Source organism: Chelonoidis abingdonii, chromosome 9 (genome assembly GCF_003597395.2).
Source record: "Chelonoidis abingdonii isolate Lonesome George chromosome 9, CheloAbing_2.0, whole genome shotgun sequence".
Classification (NCBI taxonomy): domain Eukaryota; kingdom Metazoa; phylum Chordata; order Testudines; family Testudinidae; genus Chelonoidis; species Chelonoidis abingdonii.
In genome coordinates, this window is record NC_133777.1 from 5,085,374 (window position 1) to 5,093,310 (window position 7,937).

Sequence of the window (7,937 nt, forward strand, 5' to 3'; positions counted from 1 at the left end):
TTGCAGCCAGCTCCATCGCGCACCTGTAACTTCCTCCACGGAGCACCCAGAGCCTGGGAGACTCCAGCTGATCGCTGGGGGCCGTGGACATTGGGATATCACCCTCTCCCCTCTTTTGCTGAGTATTCCTCTCCCTGGTGTTTCCCAGCCCCCAAGCCCCTGGGAGGGACCCAGGCGACGAGCGCTTTGCAGCGATCTCCCGTTCACACAGGACTTTTCCCACGCGGATTCGGGCACAGCTCAGAGTCGTCGTTTTTTGTTTTTTTTTTGCAGCGTGTTAGCCACCTCCATCCCCGCCGCTCCAGCAGGTAGGCAGCTGCTCCCCCTGGCCTGCCCCCTGTCTGCGTGGATTGCCGTGGGGCGGTAGGGGGCTAAGCTTCCAGCTGCTTCCCTTTCACACCCGTTTTAAAGCCTGTAAAAAGGGGTGGGGGGAAGAGAAGCGAAGATCTGATCCCCGTTTAGCTGGCTTCGGAGGGAGAAGAGGCGGCTGGATCAGCGGGGAAGCGGGGCTAGTTTATTTCAGACCTGGATCTTACCAAGAAGAATCCACGGACATGCAGGTAACCCTGCCCCCTTTGCTTTCCCCTTGCCCAAGGAAGCGGGGACTGGAAGAGAGGCACGTAGAGAGAGGTGTAGGGCTGGGGTTTGTGGGGTGGCTAGTGTCTATTGCCAGGTCAGTCCTGGGGCACAAGGGTTGGGCACTGGAATGATCTTCCTTCTTTTGTTGTCCCTTTTCATCTCCAGTTTGTCATAAGGGAGCCTGCCTTTGTCTCCTAAAAGAGTTAGGCACCTATTCCAGTTGAGCTGGGTGTCTAACTCCCTTAGGCTCCTTTGAAATCCTAGCAGATGCAGGGCCAAATTTGCGTAGACTTTCCCTCTGCTTCTTGCAACCTACTAGTAAGAGAAAAGACTTTAATAACTGATCAGGGAGGGGGTGGCAAAGTGCATAGGAACTGACTTTGCCTGAAGAGTAAAGGAAATAGGAGGCTGAGATCCAAGTGGTGTCAATTTTGTATTAATAATGCAAATATTTGAACCATACCTAGTCCGGAGTTCCCATTTCCTTAAAACTTTCCTTCTTAGGGAAGATTTGAAATAAGGGAGGAATTGTTTGCAAAGCCAGGTGAAAAGGGCCTTCTTGGTGAAGGACAAATACAATGTTGCTTCTGTCTCTTTTTTTTCTTTTCCCCAAAGGGGATTTATGCATCTGTCTCTTCGTGGGGTCCTTGACCAGGGCTGTGTTGGTCATTTTTATAGGACATTTATATTAAAGGCATGGAAGTTCAAGCAGACAATGTCACTAGCGTTCTCGAGTCCCCACTTTAGAGCTACTGATCAAACCTACTGAGAATGTATGTGCTTAAAATAGTTAGAAAGTTTATCTTCCTTAAAGGACAATGTGTAGTGTGTGTGTTCATGTGTGATAAATAGCTATGAATGGCTAAAAGTTGCCCTCAAATACAGCAGTGACTGCAGGGGAGTTACGTCAAGGAATCTGAGCCTATCTGGACAGGTACATTGCATATGTGTTCACGCCCATGTACATATACACGCACACATGCATATATAGTACAGTGACAAGTGACCCATGAAGTCCTAAGCAATCACCTTGCATACACCAAAAAATGGAGTGTTTGCCTAATAGAAGTTAGTTTTTAAAGGCAGCACAGAGTTGTTTAGGGATGCTTTAAAGTGATCACTTAGAGTTGCCTGTAGAGGTGGTTGTTGAAGATGTGTATGTAGATCTTCTCATAGCAAACAAGCTCCACCTTGTTTGATCTTTGTAATGAGCAATGACCTGGAAAGGTTATAGCAACAGAAGCTGTACAAGTGGAGCATAATGCTAGAGTCACCAGTAGATAGGCAGGGATTGCATGAAGTGCATTTGTTTACTGGGAAACAAATGCATAGAATTTTGTTTAGTTAGGGTTACAATCCAGCCTGAAAATATTTACTCTCTGTATGTGAGATCTAGTCAAATATTAGTAATGTGTGAATGCCAAACCATCACTACTCATTCTAATGTGATTGTACCATTTAACATGAACTTTTTCATGGATATTTGCATGAAAGCACTTTCATTTGTATAAATTATAGAATCACTGAATCGTAGAAATGTAGTGCTGCTGGAATGACTCTCACATGAACAAGTGTATTTGTGTACAAAGAAAAGTATTCACTGTTCATTAATCACTATTCACTATTCTTCTGTTTAAAACATTTTAGATAACCAGTCAGGGAGCAGAAATAATGCCTGTGACTTACGTGGCCACTCACACACCATGAACCATTAGTCAAAAGGACTAATTTATGAACATGCCAAAGTCTGAAAAATTTTGTATGAATTATTCCGCAAAGACTTGCAAATTGCAAATATGCATTTAAGAACATTTTATTAACGGAAAAGGGCACAGTTCATGGGATAATTTATCACAATGAATTATATGTCCTGCTTTAATATGTATATAAAAGAAATAATGGCTGGGCATGAGGGTAATAACAGTAAAATTGTCAGCAGAAAAATATAATTCCTAAAAATGTGATACATTACCCGAAGCCAAAATGATAACACATTGTATATGTGCCCTCAGAGTCAGTCAGTATTTGTGTTATCAACAGATCAGGTGAAAAAAGCTCTATTTTTTTTTTTTAAGAAGAAGACGCAGAAGAAAAGGTTTTATTTTGTGAAAAATGTAGAATGGAACTATTTTTGTTTCATTAAAATTTTTCACGATTTTTTCATTTTTAAAAAAATTTGTCAAAAGGTTTTACAAATGTTGGTTTCATTTCCACTGAGCAAAAATATTTCTCTTGTTTTTTAAAATGTTTTTTCCAATGGGAAAAAAGGGATTTTTAAAAAGTGAGAAAAAATTACTCTCTCTCATTTTTTACCCAACTTTTCCATCCTTTTTTCCATGGGGGGGGGGGGGATAAGCAAAAACTGTGAAAGTTGAATTTTAAAAAATTGAAATTTGCTAAAAATAATTTCAATTGAAAATTGAAAAAATTTCCACAAAAATGGAAATTTCCATTTAGTTAAAAAAAAAAGGTTTTATTGAAAAACCTTTGACCAGCTCTGTTTATTAAGAGAGAGACAAGTTAGGGGAGGTATCGTCTTTTATTGGACCAACTCTGGCAGAATGTGGAATCTTTCGAGCTCCTTAGGTCTGGGAAGGAAGCAGAGTGTTTGAATTAAATACAAGGTGGGACAGATTGTTAAGCAGAAGGGGTAACATGTGGGGGGTCACTTGAAATGCAGTGGGAGACTGGGGGTTAGATTGTTATGTATGAGGAGTTTGAAGGTTGCTGGCAGTGCTACGGGTTTGTGTACGCTTAAAATGCCATAGTGTAGACTCTACCTCTGCCAACAGAAGGGTTCACCCATTGCCCTAGGTAACCCACCTCCCAGGAAGCAGTAGCTAGGTCGACGGAAGAATTCTGCTGTCGACCTAGCACTGGCTCTGGGACTTAGATCAGTGTAGCTACATCTCTCAGGGGTTTTTCACATTCCTGAGAGACATAGTTATACAGATGTAAAATCAGCCAGCTAAAAACAGGCAACATTGGGCTTGAAATGTTAAAAGCTGTGTGATTTTTTTGGGCATGGCTTACCCCCTCATCCAGTGTGATGTGGTTTACTAAGCCCGCTCCCTGGCAAGGTAGTTGTAATGAACCAGTGTCCCTGTTAAGTCCCTGGCTTTTGGTGTCTGCAGAGTTACACATTCATTATATTGTTTTACCTCCCTGCCTACCTCAACACACACTCCTCCTAAGGCCAGATCCTCAGTACTGTGTATTGGCACAGTTCCTTTGACTTCCATGGAGCCGGCTGAGGGTCCGCTCCTTCATTTCAAACCCCTCCTCTTGCTTCACCTGTTAAATGAAGAGCTGGGTTTCCCTCTGCAGTCTTTGGTGGAGGTGTAGTGTCCTCACCTGCCTCCCCATTCTCTTGTATGTGAGGAAGGGGGCAGTATCCTTGCTTCACAAAAGAACTAGTTTTAGGAGGTAGTAGTGTAGCCATTTTTCTCCCCATCAAAACCTGTAGCTCCACTGGCGCATTGTAGGAAACTTTGAGAAACAATCAGAATTGAGGTACAATTCTACTGATGTATCCTGGCTATTTGCCCATGTGGTTTTTCTGTTACTACTACCATCATTTGCTTTAAAACAGGATCTATCTGGCAGGTTCGTATTTCATCTGCTCTTGCTGCTTATTCTTCACTGCAAAGCCATAACCTAACTTTCTGTTATCTTAATTCTCTTCACACCAAGTAATTTTCATGCTGTACAGAGATTATGATTCCAGCTGGCGAATAAGCCGTAGGAGTCAATGAAATCCTCACACACAAAGATTCTGGTTTTTATGCAACTTCTTCCTGATCTCTGTTGTTGACAAGTTTATGTCCTGAAGTATTAGGCGTGTTAAGCCTTAGCTTTGCTATTGTCACTGTGGTACCGTATATAGCACAATTTGGAGCAAGTACACCGAATTGCAAGCTTCATTTATGAATGTAGTTACCGACAATGCAAATTCAAACTGTGCCATTGAATTTGCAGATGACCAATTATGTGTCTGAATGACAATTTGCACGCACAAATATCTGATTTCATGCATGCAATAAAGGTAATTACACATCCAGATCATGCACACAATTGGACATGTAAAGTTTGGAGAATTGAGCCCTAGCATATTAAAATTGAAAGAATTTTTAAAATCCTATTTATGGCTCTTCTCTTTAAGCTGTTTATTTACCTTCTACATTTCTCTCAACTTGGAGTATGAAAAGCAATAAAACCAGTTTTGCCTTGCTTATAGTCATTTTCATCCTTAGGTTCTCAGGGCAGCAATGGTTGGGTTTCAAATATATATAACAACCCCACATCTAATGTCTCAGAGGTTGAAACCGAGATCTTCAGCACTGAAACCATAGGAGTCTAATGGTGCAGCTCCAGGTGTAACTCCATTAGCTGGCAGCAGTAGTGGGTTCTTAGTAATGGAAATGTCTCTGAATCTGAAATGTGGGTTGTACCAGCCTATGGTCTGAGAGAAACCCTTGGAGGCAGCTTTCTTGAATCCTTAAAAAACATAGCCTGAAGATGGGTGGTGAAACGGAAGTAAGAGTACAGCAGAGAAGTAGCTGCTGCTGGCGAGGATGAGGTGTTTGTCTCACATGAGAGGAAGACCCAGGAGCAGGAGGAAGAGAAGAACCCTGTCTATGCAGGAAAGAAGGTGGGAGAGAAGATCCATCGATTCTGGAGTGTAGAGATGAGGGAAGAAACATCAGTTAAACTGTAACATTTACTCAAAATGTCAGAGTAAATATTGGGCCACATTCAGCCTTGGTGTAACTCCACTGAAATCAATCCTCATGCTTTTATGTCTGTGTGTTTTAAGCACAGGACACATTTAGGTGAAATATCCCAGCATGATGTCAGAAATAGAGAAAGGCCAAGAAACAAGCAAAAACCAAAGTAATCTGGAAGAGAGACACTCCCCGGGAGCTGTGCATAATTTCCAGTGAACATGTTCCATTAATTTTGTTTAAAAGAAAACAACAACCAAAACACCCAAGTAAAAAACAAATCAGTCAGAATCCCTTAATTACCTATCGCCAGCCCATGCTGAAGCTTGATCAGTAATTAATTACTGCAGCAACAATATAAAAGAAGGGGCCTTAGCCCCTTCAGTACAATTTTCTCAGCTAGATGTAGAGCAAAATGATCTATGCTTGCCATACATCACTAGCTGGCCTAGCCAAAGCTGCCCAGTTTTTTTGTCATGCTGTTTGAACCCCAAATTGTCAGTTGTTACATGGTGAGACAAAGTGATTCTTTATTTGGCTCAGTGGATAGAGTATTAGAGTGGGACATGGGAGACCTGTGTGTAATTCCTGCCTCTGCCATTGGCCTGGTGGGTTACTTTGAGTAAATCACTTCCCCTTCCTGTGCCTCAGCTTTCCCATCTGTAAAATGGGGATAATGATACTGATCTCCTGTCTAAGGTGCTTTGAGATCTATGGGGGACAAGTGCTATATAATAGCAAAGTATTATTATTGTTGATTCATTAATGATGCTGAAATAGCAAATGGAAAGAGTGGAGCTACTGGAGTCTACAACAGCAAAACTCTTCTTTCTGTATAAAGGTATGCACTCAAGATCCATGCTTCCCTCCATGCTCCTGCTTTCTTCCCCAAAGAAGAAAACATCCTTCCCTGGTTCTCTACCCCATGCCCCACTGGGATATGCCTGTCTCATAACAAACCAATAACCTCATGTTCCCTGCCCATTTCCTCATGTCTGCCAACTCAGCACGTCTCTGTGTGGTGCCATTCTGGACTGCATGTCTATATTCCCCATCCCCAACTTGCATTCCTGATGTGTTCGATACCAAGCGGAGTGCCCTCAGGGTTGGTCCTGGGGCCAGTTTTGTTCAATAGCTTCATTAATGATCTGGAGGATGGCGTGGACTGCACTCTCAGCAAGTTTGCAGATGACACTAAACTGGGAGGAGTGGTAGATACACTGGAGGGTAGGGAAAGGATACCTCCTTCCTTAGAGGTTTTTAAAGTCAGGCTTGACAAAGCCCTGGCTGGGATGATTTAGTGGGGGATTGGTCCTGCTTTGGGTAGGGGGTTGGACTAGATCAGTGGTTCTCAAAGCTGGCATGCTGCTTGTTCAGGGAAAGCCCCTGGTGGGCTGGGATGGTTTATTTACCTGCCGTGTCCACAGGTTCAGCCGATTGTGGCTCCCACTGACTGTGGTTCACTGTTCCAGGCCAATGGGGGCTGCGGGAAGGGTGACCAGCACATCCCATGACCTGCGCTGCTTCCTGCAGCGCTCATTGGCCTGGAGTGGCCAGTGGGAGCCACGATCGGCCAAACCTGGAGATGTGGCAGGTAAACAAACTGGCCTGGCCCACCAGGTGCTTTCCCTGAACAAGCGGCAGACTGGTTTTGAGAACCACTGGACTAGATGACCTCCAAAGGTCCCTTCCAACCCTGATGTCCTATGATTCTATGTGGTCTACTTTTTCCTCCCCCAGATAGTTCTCAGACGGAGTGAGCAATTTGGATCCAATAAATAAGGGAGGCTGGTCACATCAGAACAAGCCAGGGGAGGAGAACTGCTCCTGGCAAAGTGCAGACGTATCAACTCAAGCCTTGTCCACCCTTGTCTCTTGCCTTGATATCAGAAAGCAGAGAGAACCTCAGAACTTGTGCTGAGCCCCGAGATAGCTGTCTTTGTACTGCTCCCCCAGTAAGGCGTCCAGACCTGAAAGGTAGGGATGATGATGGTTCCTTGTGAATTTAGCCAGCGCTCAGGGTTTCATGGATTGATGGAAATCTGTGAAAGATTTTGTGATAATGAGTGCAACATGATGAGTTTAGCAGTGGCATTTTATCATGTAAGCAACAGTTATGTGGTTTCCATGGAACCAAAAATACAAAATGCATCAGATAGAATTTTATAAGAGTGCCAGGGCTAAAACTCCTGCTTTTACAAAATAAAATAAAATAAAAATCTGTTGAGGAATCTCTAAAGAAAAAAGGTATTAGGACCTTGTTTTTTCATCTCCACTGAGAGACGTTCCTTCCAGCAATACAAGTTCTTTTCCCAACCATGCTGGGACACAGTCAGAACTGGCATACTGCAGGGAAGAGTACCATTCACAGAAGCATCAACTCTACTTTCTGCAGAAGGTGGGTAGTAATGTATTTGGAGGTTCCTCAGCTAAATATTAACCTTCCTGTTCCCCACAGCTACATGGGGAACAGGAAGACCTGGGAGATGGGTCAGAAACAAGAGGGAGCGTAGGCTATAATGGCAGAGAGAAAGGAGGGTCAGGGCAAAACTGGGAGGCAAGATCAAATCAGTATCTTAGATGCCTATATACAAATGCGAGAAGTATGGGTAATAAGCAGGAAGAACTGGAAGT

The 7,937-nt window shown here is 43.3% G+C and overlaps 1 protein-coding gene across 4 annotated transcripts in view; it reads left to right on the forward strand.

Moving 5' to 3' along the window:
• Positions 1-258: 258 nt before the first annotated feature.
• SSTR5 (somatostatin receptor 5) overlaps positions 259-7,937 on the forward strand; it is a 19,311-nt gene continuing 11,632 nt past the window's right edge. For 3 of the 4 annotated variants that reach the window (XM_032762753.2, XM_032762754.2, XM_032762756.2), the window contains exons 1-2: positions 259-560; positions 7,586-7,701. The gene's annotated coding sequence lies outside the window, so the exon portion shown is untranslated. The remainder of the gene's footprint in view (positions 561-7,585; positions 7,702-7,937) is intronic. The other variant, XM_032762755.2, reaches the window with a different exon arrangement.